Genomic DNA, 14,004 nt, shown 5'->3' with positions numbered 1-14,004 from the left:
ATTGATTGCTACGGCATCTGTTATCAGCAGTCACAACCAGCAACACCAGTAGCAGCCGACTGCACGCAAAGAATGGGAACGTGCAGTGGGATTTACGTGAAATCGGCGCAAGGCAGATCTTTCCGACGTAGGCCTGAGAATCTTATGGGAACGTTTGTACTGTTTCTAAATTAAGTGTAGGTGTGGGAGGAGGGTGCTTCCTGCGCACGAATAAAAGCACGCTCGCCAATTGTGGATGTTAATCGTTCGCTCGTATCTGCCTACACACCTCTGCTGGTTGGGAATTATTCCACTTGCATGGCAAGGTGCGCATGTAGGTGTGTTAAAAATTCTGGAGGCGCTGGGTATCGATCCCAGTACCTCTCGCACGCTGGGCGAGCGCTCTACCATCTGAGCTACGCCCACCCCCCCGTTAACTAGTAGTGCTACATACAGTCATATCAACGTCACAGACCCTTGCACTCCCATTATTCCGCAGACAAACCCTACTCTCTATGTATCAGTGAGGGTGTCTTTCAGGTTTCGTGCATTCTGTATCGAATCGTAGTTGGCCACAATGAAAGTGGCACGCATAACGTCGAAAACAGAGTTGAGACACCGCTCTGAGTAAGACGAACGTGTTGTCCACTCTCTAGACTTCAATGACGTTAAGCCGTGATACCTAAGACAGATCTGCACTCGATGACACCACGATAACAGCCGGTCCCCACACTTACATCTTGCTCTCCTTATGACAGTATACATCATATCAGTCTGTGACGCTGCTTTTGCAACTTTTTGCGTGCGTTTATGTTCGCCGCGACCAACACTTACCATGTACTGACCACAAAACATGGAGGAGCCGGGGCTTGAAGCCGAGACCGTTCACACGCTAAGCGAACGATCTGTCAACTGAGCTACAGCTACACACACGACCAAGCCTGGCTATTCTCCATTCTTTGCGACTCTGATGTGCACGGACACGATGGTTGGTTGGTTTGTAGAATACAAAGGCGCGGACACGTTCATATACACAAGAGTTCCAAGTAGTTTCGATGCTCTGGTATTACGAATGCAAATTCCGTCTGTTTTGAACGTCTTAAATTGAAAGGGCGGTCACAAATTGGTCCATTTCACTCCTTGTCGACAATCACACAGCACCTGAGGTAACAAGCACATCTCGAGCCCCATTGTGCTCTCCATTGTTCATGCCAACTCAGTGCCTCGCTCTTTGCTACTGTGTAAAACTCTTGTCATCCAACTGCAAAACACTGGGACACAACAAGTTTCCGCGTCTCCATTGCACTGATCGTACTACGAAACGCTCCCCAAACTTGGCAATCACCCATGCAGATGACTTTTCCGACTTTACACGACGCTCACGCATCGCTCACCCCATTGACAGCCTTATTTATAGTTCGACGTCGCGCCAAAGCGAATGAGCACATTTCGCCTACGGCTTAGGCCGCTCTCCTAGTGTGGCTGCTCTGTGTCTGCAGGCAGCGAGGGGCTGCAAGCTTCCTGTGTTCGCACCTATATCACCTGTGCTTCCTTGTCAGAGACAGACTATCGCAAAACATACAACTCACTCCATGAATTGATTGCTACGGCATCTGTTATCAGCAGTCACAACCAGCAACACCAGTAGCAGCCGACTGCACGCAAAGAATGGGAACGTGCAGTGGGATTTACGTGAAATCGGCGCAAGGCAGATCTTTCCGACGTAAGCCTGAGAATCTTATGGGAACATTTGTGCTGTTTCTAAATTAAGTGTAGGTGTGGGAGGAGGGTGCTTCCTGCGCACGAATAAAAGCACGCTCGCCAATTGTGGATGTTAATCGTTCGCTCGTATCTGCCTACACACCTCTGCTGGTTGGGAATTATTCCACTTGCATGGCAAGGTGCGCATGTAGGTGTGTTAAAAATTCTGGAGGCGCTGGGTATCGATCCCAGTACCTCTGGCACGCTAAGCGAGCGCTCTACCATCTGAGCTACGCCCACCCCCCCCATTAACTTGTAGTGCTACATACAGTCATATCAACGTCACAGACCCTTGCACTCCCGTTATTCCGCAGACAAACCCTACTCTCTATGTATCAGTGAGGGTGTCTTTCAGGTTTCGTGCATTCTGTATCGAATCGTAGTTGGCCACAATGAAAGTGGCACGCATAACGTCGAAAATAGAGTTCAGACACCGCTCTGAGTAAGACGAACGTGTTGTCCACTCTCTAGACTTCAATGACGTTAAGCCGTGATACCTAAGACAGATCTGCACTCGATGACACCACGATAACAGCCGGTCCCCACACTTACATCTTGCTCTCCTTATGACAGTATACATCATATCAGTCTGTGACGCTGCTTTTGCAACTTTTTGCGTGCGTTTATGTTCGCCGCGACCAACACTTACCATGTACTGACCACAAAACATGGAGGAGCCAGGGCTTGAACCCGAGACCGTTCACACGCTAAGCGAACGATCTGTCAACTGAGCTACAGCTACACACACGACCAAGCCTGGCTATTCTCCATTCTTTGCGACTCTGATGTGCACGGACACGATGGTTGGTTGGTTTGTAGCGGCGAAGGTACCAGAATACAAAGGCGCGGACACGTTCATATACACAAGAGTTCCAAGTAGTTTCGATGCTCTGGTATTACGAATGCAAATTCCGTCTGTTTTGAACGTCTTAAATTGAAAGGGCGGTCACAAATTGGTCCATTTCACTCCTTGTCGACAATCACACAGCACCTGAGGTAACAAGCATATCTCGAGCCCCATTGTGCTCTCCATTGTTCATGCCAACTCAGTGCCTCGCTCTTTGCTACTGTGTAAAACTCTTGTCATCCAACTGCAAAACACTGGGACACAACAAGTTTCCGCGTCTCCATTGCGCTGATCGTACTACGAAACGCTCCCCAAACTTGGCAATCACCCATGCAGATGACTTTTCCGACTTTACGCAACGCTCACGCTAGTGACAGCCTTATTTATAGTTCGACGTCGCGCCAAAGCGAATGAGCACATTTCGCCTACGGCTTAGGCCGCTCTCCTAGTGTGGCTGCTCTGTGTCTGCAGGCAGCGAGGGGCTGCAAGCTTCCTGTGTTCGCACCTATATCACCTGTGCTTCCTTGTCAGAGACAGACTATCGCAAAACATACAACTCACTCCATGAATTGATTGCTACGGCATCTGTTATCAGCAGTCACAACCAGCAACACCAGTAGCAGCCGACTGCACGCAAAGAATGGGAACGTGCAGTGGGATTTACGTGAAATCGGCGCAAGGCAGATCTTTCCGACGTAGGCCTGAGAATCTTATGGGAACGTTTGTACTGTTTCTAAATTAAGTGTAGGTGTGGGAGGAGGGTGCTTCCTGCGCACGAATAAAAGCACGCTCGCCAATTGTGGATGTTAATCGTTCGCTCGTATCTGCCTACACACCTCTGCTGGTTGGGAATTATTCCACTTGCATGGCAAGGTGCGCATGTAGGTGTGTTAAAAATTCTGGAGGCGCTGGGTATCGATCCCAGTACCTCTCGCACGCTGGGCGAGCGCTCTACCATCTGAGCTACGCCCACCCCCCCGTTAACTAGTAGTGCTACATACAGTCATATCAACGTCACAGACCCTTGCACTCCCATTATTCCGCAGACAAACCCTACTCTCTATGTATCAGTGAGGGTGTCTTTCAGGTTTCGTGCATTCTGTATCGAATCGTAGTTGGCCACAATGAAAGTGGCACGCATAACGTCGAAAATAGAGTTGAGACACCGCTCTGAGTAAGACGAACGTGTTGTCCACTCTCTAGACTTCAATGACGTTAAGCCGTGATACCTCAGACAGATCTGCACTCGATGACACCACGATAACAGCCGGTCCCCACACTTACATCTTGCTCTCCTTATGACAGTATACATCATATCAGTCTGTGACGCTGCTTTTGCAACTTTTTGCGTGCGTTTATGTTCGCCGCGACCAACACTTACCATGTACTGACCACAAAACATGGAGGAGCCGGGGCTTGAAGCCGAGACCGTTCACACGCTAAGCGAACGATCTGTCAACTGAGCTACAGCTACACACACGACCAAGCCTGGCTATTCTCCATTCTTTGCGACTCTGATGTGCACGGACACGATGGTTGGTTGGTTTGTAGCGGCGAAGGTACCAGAATACAAAGGCGCGGACACGTTCATATACACAAGAGTTCCAAGTAGTTTCGATGCTCTGGTATTACGAATGCAAATTCCGTCTGTTTTGAACGTCTTAAATTGAAAGGGCGGTCACAAATTGGTCCATTTCACTCCTTGTCGACAATCACACAGCACCTGAGGTAACAAGCACATCTCGAGCCCCATTGTGCTCTCCATTGTTCATGCCAACTCAGTGCCTCGCTCTTTGCTACTGTGTAAAACTCTTGTCATCCAACTGCAAAACACTGGGACACAACAAGTTTCCGCGTCTCCATTGCACTGATCGTACTACGAAACGCTCCCCAAACTTGGCAATCACCCATGCAGATGACTTTTCCGACTTTACACGACGCTCACGCATCGCTCACGCTAGTGACAGCCTTATTTATAGTTCGACGTCGCGCCAAAGCGAATGAGCACATTTCGCCTACGGCTTAGGCCGCTCTCCTAGTGTGGCTGCTCTGTGTCTGCAGGCAGCGAGGGGCTGCAAGCTTCCTGTGTTCGCACCTATATCACCTGTGCTTCCTTGTCAGAGACAGACTATCGCAAAACATACAACTCACTCCATGAATTGATTGCTACGGCATCTGTTATCAGCAGTCACAACCAGCAACACCAGTAGCAGCCGACTGCACGCAAAGAATGGGAACGTGCAGTGGGATTTACGTGAAATCGGCGCAAGGCAGATCTTTCCGACGTAAGCCTGAGAATCTTATGGGAACATTTGTGCTGTTTCTAAATTAAGTGTAGGTGTGGGAGGAGGGTGCTTCCTGCGCACGAATAAAAGCACGCTCGCCAATTGTGGATGTTAATCGTTCGCTCGTATCTGCCTACACACCTCTGCTGGTTGGGAATTATTCCACTTGCATGGCAAGGTGCGCATGTAGGTGTGTTAAAAATTCTGGAGGCGCTGGGTATCGATCCCAGTACCTCTGGCACGCTAAGCGAGCGCTCTACCATCTGAGCTACGCCCACCCCCCCCCCCCCCATTAACTAGTAGTGCTACATACAGTCATATCAACGTCACAGACCCTTGCACTCCCATTATTCCGCAGACAAACCCTACTCTCTATGTATCAGTGAGGGTGTCTTTCAGGTTTCGTGCATTCTGTATCGAATCGTAGTTGGCCACAATGAAAGTGGCACGCATAACGTCGAAAATAGAGTTCAGACACCGCTCTGAGTAAGACGAACGTGTTGTCCACTCTCTAGACTTCAATGACGTTAAGCCGTGATACCTAAGACAGATCTGCACTCGATGACACCACGATAACAGCCGGTCCCCACACTTACATCTTGCTCTCCTTATGACAGTATACATCATATCAGTCTGTGACGCTGCTTTTGCAACTTTTTGCGTGCGTTTATGTTCGCCGCGACCAACACTTACCATGTACTGACCACAAAACATGGAGGAGCCAGGGCTTGAACCCGAGACCGTTCACACGCTAAGCGAACGATCTGTCAACTGAGCTACAGCTACACACACGACCAAGCCTGGCTATTCTCCATTCTTTGCGACTCTGATGTGCACGGACACGATGGTTGGTTGGTTTGTAGCGGCGAAGGTACCAGAATACAAAGGCGCGGACACGTTCATATACACAAGAGTTCCAAGTAGTTTCGATGCTCTGGTATTACGAATGCAAATTCCGTCTGTTTTGAACGTCTTAAATTGAAAGGGCGGTCACAAATTGGTCCATTTCACTCCTTGTCGACAATCACACAGCACCTGAGGTAACAAGCATATCTCGAGCCCCATTGTGCTCTCCATTGTTCATGCCAACTCAGTGCCTCGCTCTTTGCTACTGTGTAAAACTCTTGTCATCCAACTGCAAAACACTGGGACACAACAAGTTTCCGCGTCTCCATTGCGCTGATCGTACTACGAAACGCTCCCCAAACTTGGCAATCACCCATGCAGATGACTTTTCCGACTTTACGCAACGCTCACGCTAGTGACAGCCTTATTTATAGTTCGACGTCGCGCCAAAGCGAATGAGCACATTTCGCCTACGGCTTAGGCCGCTCTCCTAGTGTGGCTGCTCTGTGTCTGCAGGCAGCGAGGGGCTGCAAGCTTCCTGTGTTCGCACCTATATCACCTGTGCTTCCTTGTCAGAGACAGACTATCGCAAAACATACAACTCACTCCATGAATTGATTGCTACGGCATCTGTTATCAGCAGTCACAACCAGCAACACCAGTAGCAGCCGACTGCACGCAAAGAATGGGAACGTGCAGTGGGATTTACGTGAAATCGGCGCAAGGCAGATCTTTCCGACGTAGGCCTGAGAATCTTATGGGAACATTTGTACTGTTTCTAAATTAAGTGTAGGTGTGGGAGGAGGGTGCTTCCTGCGCACGAATAAAAGCACGCTCGCCAATTGTGGATGTTAATCGTTCGCTCGTATCTGCCTACACACCTCTGCTGGTTAGGAATTATTCCACTTGCATGGCAAGGTGCGCATGTAGGTGTGTTAAAAATTCTAGAGGCGCTGGGTATCGATCCCAGTACCTCTCGCACGCTGGGCGAGCGCTCTACCATCTGAGCTACGCCCACCCCCCCCGTTAACTAGTAGTGCTACATACAGTCATATCAACGTCACAGACCCTTGCACTCCCATTATTCCGCAGACAAACCCTACTCTCTATGTATCAGTGAGGGTGTCTTTCAGGTTTCGTGCATTCTGTATCGAATCGTAGTTGGCCACAATGAAAGTGGCACGCATAACGTCGAAAATAGAGTTCAGACACCGCTCTGAGTAAGACGAACGTGTTGTCCACTCTCTAGACTTCAATGACGTTAAGCCGTGATACCTAAGACAGATCTGCACTCGATGACACCACGATAACAGCCGGTCCCCACACTTACATCTTGCTCTCCTTATGACAGTATACATCATATCAGTCTGTGACGCTGGTTTTGCAACTTTTTGCGTGCGTTTATGTTCGCCGCGACCAACACTTACCATGTACTGACCACAAAACATGGAGGAGCCGGGGCTTGAACCCGAGACCGTTCACACGCTAAGCGAACGATCTGTCAACTGAGCTACAGCTACACACACGACCAAACCTGGCTATTCTCCATTCTTTGCGACTCTGATGTGCACGGACACGATGGTTGGTTGCTTTGTAGCGGCGAAGGTACCAGAATACAAAGGCGCGGACACGTTCATATACACAAGAGTTCCAAGTAGTTTCGATGCTCTGGTATTACGAATGCAAATTCCGTCTGTTTTGAACGTCTTAAATTGAAAGGGCGGTCACAAATTGGTCCATTTCACTCCTTGTCGACAATCACACAGCACCTGAGGTAACAAGCACATCTCGAGCCCCATTGTGCTCTCCATTGTTCATGCCAACTCAGTGCCTCGCTCTTTGCTACTGTGTAAAACTCTTGTCATCCAACTGCAAAACACTGGGACACAACAAGTTTCCGCGTCTCCATTGCGCTGATCGTACTACGAAACGCTCCCCAAACTTGGCAATCACCCATGCAGATGACTTTTCCGACTTTACACGACGCTCACGCATCGCTCACGCTAGTGACAGCCTTATTTATAGTTCGACGTCGCGCCAAAGCGAATGAGCACATTTCGCCTACGGCTTAGGCCGCTCTCCTAGTGTGGCTGCTCTGTGTCTGCAGGCAGCGAGGGGCTGCAAGCTTCCTGTGTTCGCACCTATATCACCTGTGCTTCCTTGTCAGAGACAGACTATCGCAAAACATACAACTCACTCCATGAATTGATTGCTACGGCATCTGTTATCAGCAGTCACAACCAGCAACACCAGTAGCAGCCGACTGCACGCAAAGAATGGGAACGTGCAGTGGGATTTACGTGAAATCGGCGCAAGGCAGATCTTTCCGACGTAAGCCTGAGAATCTTATGGGAACATTTGTACTGTTTCTAAATTAAGTGTAGGTGTGGGAGGAGGGTGCTTCCTGCGCACGAATAAAAGCACGCTCGCCAATTGTGGATGTTAATCGTTCGCTCGTATCTGCCTACACACCTCTGCTGGTTGGGAATTATTCCACTTGCATGGCAAGGTGCGCATGTAGGTGTGTTAAAAATTCTGGAGGCGCTGGGTATCGATCCCAGTACCTCTGGCACGCTAAGCGAACGCTCTACCATCTGAGCTACGCCCACCCCCCCATTAACTAGTAGTGCTACATACAGTCATATCAACGTCACAGACCCTTGCACTCCCGTTATTCCGCAGACAAACCCTACTCTCTATGTATCAGTGAGGGTGTCTTTCAGGTTTCGTGCATTCTGTATCGAATCGTAGTTGGCCACAATGAAAGTGGCACGCATAACGTCGAAAATAGAGTTCAGACACCGCTCTGAGTAAGACGAACGTGTTGTCCACTCTCTAGACTTCAATGACGTTAAGCCGTGATACCTAAGACAGATCTGCACTCGATGACACCACGATAACAGCCGGTCCCCACACTTACATCTTGCTCTCCTTATGACAGTATACATCATATCAGTCTGTGACGCTGCTTTTGCAACTTTTTGCGTGCGTTTATGTTCGCCGCGACCAACACTTACCATGTACTGACCACAAAACATGGAGGAGCCGGGGCTTGAACCCGAGACCGTTCACACGCTAAGCGAACGATCTGTCAACTGAGCTACAGCTACACACACGACCAAGCCTGGCTATTCTCCATTCTTTGCGACTCTGATGTGCACGGACACGATGGTTGGTTGCTTTGTAGCGGCGAAGGTACCAGAATACAAAGGCGCGGACACGTTCATATACACAAGAGTTCCAAGTAGTTTCGATGCTCTGGTATTACGAATGCAAATTCCGTCTGTTTTGAACGTCTTAAATTGAAAGGGCGGTGACAAATTGGTCCATTTCACTCCTTGTCGACAATCACACAGCACCTGAGGTAACAAGCACATCTCGAGCCCCATTGTGCTCTCCATTGTTCATGCCAACTCAGTGCCTCGCTCTTTGCTACTGTGTAAAACTCTTGTCATCCAACTGCAAAACACTGGGACACAACAAGTTTCCGCGTCTCCATTGCACTGATCGTACTACGAAACGCTCCCCAAACTTGGCAATCACCCATGCAGATGACTTTTCCGACTTTACACGACGCTCACGCATCGCTCACGCTAGTGACAGCCTTATTTATAGTTCGACGTCGCGCCAAAGCGAATGAGCACATTTCGCCTACGGCTTAGGCCGCTCTCCTAGTGTGGCTGCTCTGTGTCTGCAGGCAGCGAGGGGCTGCAAGCTTCCTGTGTTCGCACCTATATCACCTGTGCTTCCTTGTCAGAGACAGACTATCGCAAAACATACAACTCACTCCATGAATTGATTGCTACGGCATCTGTTATCAGCAGTCACAACCAGCAACACCAGTAGCAGCCGACTGCACGCAAAGAATGGGAACGTGCAGTGGGATTTACGTGAAATCGGCGCAAGGCAGATCTTTCCGACGTAGGCCTGAGAATCTTATGGGAACATTTGTACTGTTTCTAAATTAAGTGTAGGTGTGGGAGGAGGGTGCTTCCTGCGCACGAATAAAAGCACGCTCGCCAATTGTGGATGTTAATCGTTCGCTCGTATCTGCCTACACACCTCTGCTGGTTGGGAATTATTCCACTTGCATGGCAAGGTGCGCATGTAGGTGTGTTAAAAATTCTGGAGGCGCTGGGTATCGATCCCAGTACCTCTCGCACGCTAAGCGAGCGCTCTACCATCTGAGCTACGCCCACCCCCCCATCAACTAGTAGTGCTACATACAGTCATATCAACGTCACAGACCCTTGCACTCCCATTATTCCGCAGACAAACCCTACTCTCTATGTATCAGTGAGGGTGTCTTTCAGGTTTCGTGCATTCTGTATCGAATCGTAGTTGGCCACAATGAAAGTGGCACGCATAACGTCGAAAATAGAGTTCAGACACCGCTCTGAGTAAGACGAACGTGTTGTCCACTCTCTAGACTTCAATGACGTTAAGCCGTGATACCTAAGACAGATCTGCACTCGATGACACCACGATAACAGCCGGTCCCCACACTTACATCTTGCTCTCCTTATGACAGTATACATCATATCAGTCTGTGACGCTGGTTTTGCAACTTTTTGCGTGCGTTTATGTTCGCCGCGACCAACACTTACCATGTACTGACCACAAAACATGGAGGAGCCAGGGCTTGAACCCGAGACCGTTCACACGCTAAGCGAACGATCTGTCAACTGAGCTACAGCTACACACACGACCAAGCCTGGCTATTCTCCATTCTTTGCGACTCTGATGTGCACGGACACGATGGTTGGTTGCTTTGTAGCGGCGAAGGTACCAGAATACAAAGGCGCGGACACGTTCATATACACAAGAGTTCCAAGTAGTTTCGATGCTCTGGTATTACGAATGCAAATTCCGTCTGTTTTGAACGTCTTAAATTGAAAGGGCGGTCACAAATTGGTCCATTTCACTCCTTGTCGACAATCACACAGCACCTGAGGTAACAAGCACATCTCGAGCCCCATTGTGCTCTCCATTGTTCATGCCAACTCAGTGCCTCGCTCTTTGCTACTGTGTAAAACTCTTGTCATCCAACTGCAAAACACTGGGACACAACAAGTTTCCGCGTCTCCATTGCACTGATCGTACTACGAAACGCTCCCCAAACTTGGCAATCACCCATGCAGATGACTTTTCCGACTTTACGCAACGCTCACGCTAGTGACAGCCTTATTTATAGTTCGACGTCGCGCCAAAGCGAATGAGCACATTTCGCCTACGGCTTAGGCCGCTCTCCTAGTGTGGCTGCTCTGTGTCTGCAGGCAGCGAGGGGCTGCAAGCTTCCTGTGTTCGCACCTATATCACCTGTGCTTCCTTGTCAGAGACAGACTATCGCAAAACATACAACTCACTCCATGAATTGATTGCTACGGCATCTGTTATCAGCAGTCACAACCAGCAACACCAGTAGCAGCCGACTGCACGCAAAGAATGGGAACGTGCAGTGGGATTTACGTGAAATCGGCGCAAGGCAGATCTTTCCGACGTAGGCCTGAGAATCTTATGGGAACATTTGTACTGTTTCTAAATTAAGTGTAGGTGTGGGAGGAGGGTGCTTCCTGCGCACGAATAAAAGCACGCTCGCCAATTGTGGATGTTAATCGTTCGCTCGTATCTGCCTACACACCTCTGCTGGTTGGGAATTATTCCACTTGCATGGCAAGGTGCGCATGTTGGTGTGTTAAAAATTCTGGAGGCGCTGGGTATCGATCCCAGTACCTCTGGCACGCTAAGCGAGCGCTCTACCATCTGAGCTACGCCCACCCCCCCCCCCCCCATTAACTAGTAGTGCTACATACAGTCATATCAACGTCACAGACCCTTGCACTCCCATTATTCCGCAGACAAACCCTACTCTCTATGTATCAGTGAGGGTGTCTTTCAGGTTTCGTGCATTCTGTATCGAATCGTAGTTGGCCACAATGAAAGTGGCACGCATAACGTCGAAAATAGAGTTCAGACACCGCTCTGAGTAAGACGAACGTGTTGTCCACTCTCTAGACTTCAATGACGTTAAGCCGTGATACCTAAGACAGATCTGCACTCGATGACACCACGATAACAGCCGGTCCCCACACTTACATCTTGCTCTCCTTATGACAGTATACATCATATCAGTCTGTGACGCTGCTTTTGCAACTTTTTGCGTGCGTTTATGTTCGCCGCGACCAACACTTACCATGTACTGACCACAAAACATGGAGGAGCCAGGGCTTGAACCCGAGACCGTTCACACGCTAAGCGAACGATCTGTCAACTGAGCTACAGCTACACACACGACCAAGCCTGGCTATTCTCCATTCTTTGCGACTCTGATGTGCACGGACACGATGGTTGGTTGGTTTGTAGCGGCGAAGGTACCAGAATACAAAGGCGCGGACACGTTCATATACACAAGAGTTCCAAGTAGTTTCGATGCTCTGGTATTACGAATGCAAATTCCGTCTGTTTTGAACGTCTTAAATTGAAAGGGCGGTCACAAATTGGTCCATTTCACTCCTTGTCGACAATCACACAGCACCTGAGGTAACAAGCATATCTCGAGCCCCATTGTGCTCTCCATTGTTCATGCCAACTCAGTGCCTCGCTCTTTGCTACTGTGTAAAACTCTTGTCATCCAACTGCAAAACACTGGGACACAACAAGTTTCCGCGTCTCCATTGCGCTGATCGTACTACGAAACGCTCCCCAAACTTGGCAATCACCCATGCAGATGACTTTTCCGACTTTACGCAACGCTCACGCTAGTGACAGCCTTATTTATAGTTCGACGTCGCGCCAAAGCGAATGAGCACATTTCGCCTACGGCTTAGGCCGCTCTCCTAGTGTGGCTGCTCTGTGTCTGCAGGCAGCGAGGGGCTGCAAGCTTCCTGTGTTCGCACCTATATCACCTGTGCTTCCTTGTCAGAGACAGACTATCGCAAAACATACAACTCACTCCATGAATTGATTGCTACGGCATCTGTTATCAGCAGTCACAACCAGCAACACCAGTAGCAGCCGACTGCACGCAAAGAATGGGAACGTGCAGTGGGATTTACGTGAAATCGGCGCAAGGCAGATCTTTCCGACGTAGGCCTGAGAATCTTATGGGAACATTTGTACTGTTTCTAAATTAAGTGTAGGTGTGGGAGGAGGGTGCTTCCTGCGCACGAATAAAAGCACGCTCGCCAATTGTGGATGTTAATCGTTCGCTCGTATCTGCCTACACACCTCTGCTGGTTAGGAATTATTCCACTTGCATGGCAAGGTGCGCATGTAGGTGTGTTAAAAATTCTAGAGGCGCTGGGTATCGATCCCAGTACCTCTCGCACGCTGGGCGAGCGCTCTACCATCTGAGCTACGCCCACCCCCCCGTTAACTAGTAGTGCTACATACAGTCATATCAACGTCACAGACCCTTGCACTCCCATTATTCCGCAGACAAACCCTACTCTCTATGTATCAGTGAGGGTGTCTTTCAGGTTTCGTGCATTCTGTATCGAATCGTAGTTGGCCACAATGAAAGTGGCACGCATAACGTCGAAAATAGAGTTCAGACACCGCTCTGAGTAAGACGAACGTGTTGTCCACTCTCTAGACTTCAATGACGTTAAGCCGTGATACCTAAGACAGATCTGCACTCGATGACACCACGATAACAGCCGGTCCCCACACTTACATCTTGCTCTCCTTATGACAGTATACATCATATCAGTCTGTGACGCTGGTTTTGCAACTTTTTGCGTGCGTTTATGTTCGCCGCGACCAACACTTACCATGTACTGACCACAAAACATGGAGGAGCCGGGGCTTGAACCCGAGACCGTTCACACGCTAAGCGAACGATCTGTCAACTGAGCTACAGCTACACACACGACCAAACCTGGCTATTCTCCATTCTTTGCGACTCTGATGTGCACGGACACGATGGTTGGTTGCTTTGTAGCGGCGAAGGTACCAGAATACAAAGGCGCGGACACGTTCATATACACAAGAGTTCCAAGTAGTTTCGATGCTCTGGTATTACGAATGCAAATTCCGTCTGTTTTGAACGTCTTAAATTGAAAGGGCGGTCACAAATTGGTCCATTTCACTCCTTGTCGACAATCACACAGCACCTGAGGTAACAAGCACATCTCGAGCCCCATTGTGCTCTCCATTGTTCATGCCAACTCAGTGCCTCGCTCTTTGCTACTGTGTAAAACTCTTGTCATCCAACTGCAAAACACTGGGACACAACAAGTTTCCGCGTCTCCATTGCGCTGATCGTACTACGAAACGCTCCCCAAA

The 14,004-nt window shown here is 49.2% G+C and overlaps 3 non-coding genes across 3 annotated transcripts; all 3 read right to left on the bottom strand.

Annotated features, from left to right (window-relative positions):
- Positions 1–332: 332 nt before the first annotated feature.
- Trnaa-agc (transfer RNA alanine (anticodon AGC)) lies at positions 333–406 on the bottom strand. The gene has a single exon. It is a non-coding gene; the product is annotated as a tRNA-Ala (tRNA).
- A 3,081-nt stretch (positions 407–3,487) lies between these two features.
- Trnaa-agc (transfer RNA alanine (anticodon AGC)) lies at positions 3,488–3,561 on the bottom strand. Its single transcript has one exon. It is a non-coding gene; the product is annotated as a tRNA-Ala (tRNA).
- Positions 3,562–9,844: 6,283 nt separating this feature from the next.
- Trnaa-agc (transfer RNA alanine (anticodon AGC)) lies at positions 9,845–9,918 on the bottom strand. The gene has a single exon. It is a non-coding gene; the product is annotated as a tRNA-Ala (tRNA).
- Positions 9,919–14,004: the final 4,086 nt, after the last annotated feature.

The sequence above is a fragment of the Schistocerca gregaria genome, unplaced genomic scaffold (assembly GCF_023897955.1).
Source record: "Schistocerca gregaria isolate iqSchGreg1 unplaced genomic scaffold, iqSchGreg1.2 ptg000451l, whole genome shotgun sequence".
NCBI lineage: Eukaryota > Metazoa > Arthropoda > Insecta > Orthoptera > Acrididae > Schistocerca > Schistocerca gregaria.
Note: the sequence above shows the minus strand (reverse complement) of the source record. Positions and strands in the feature narration are given on the sequence as shown.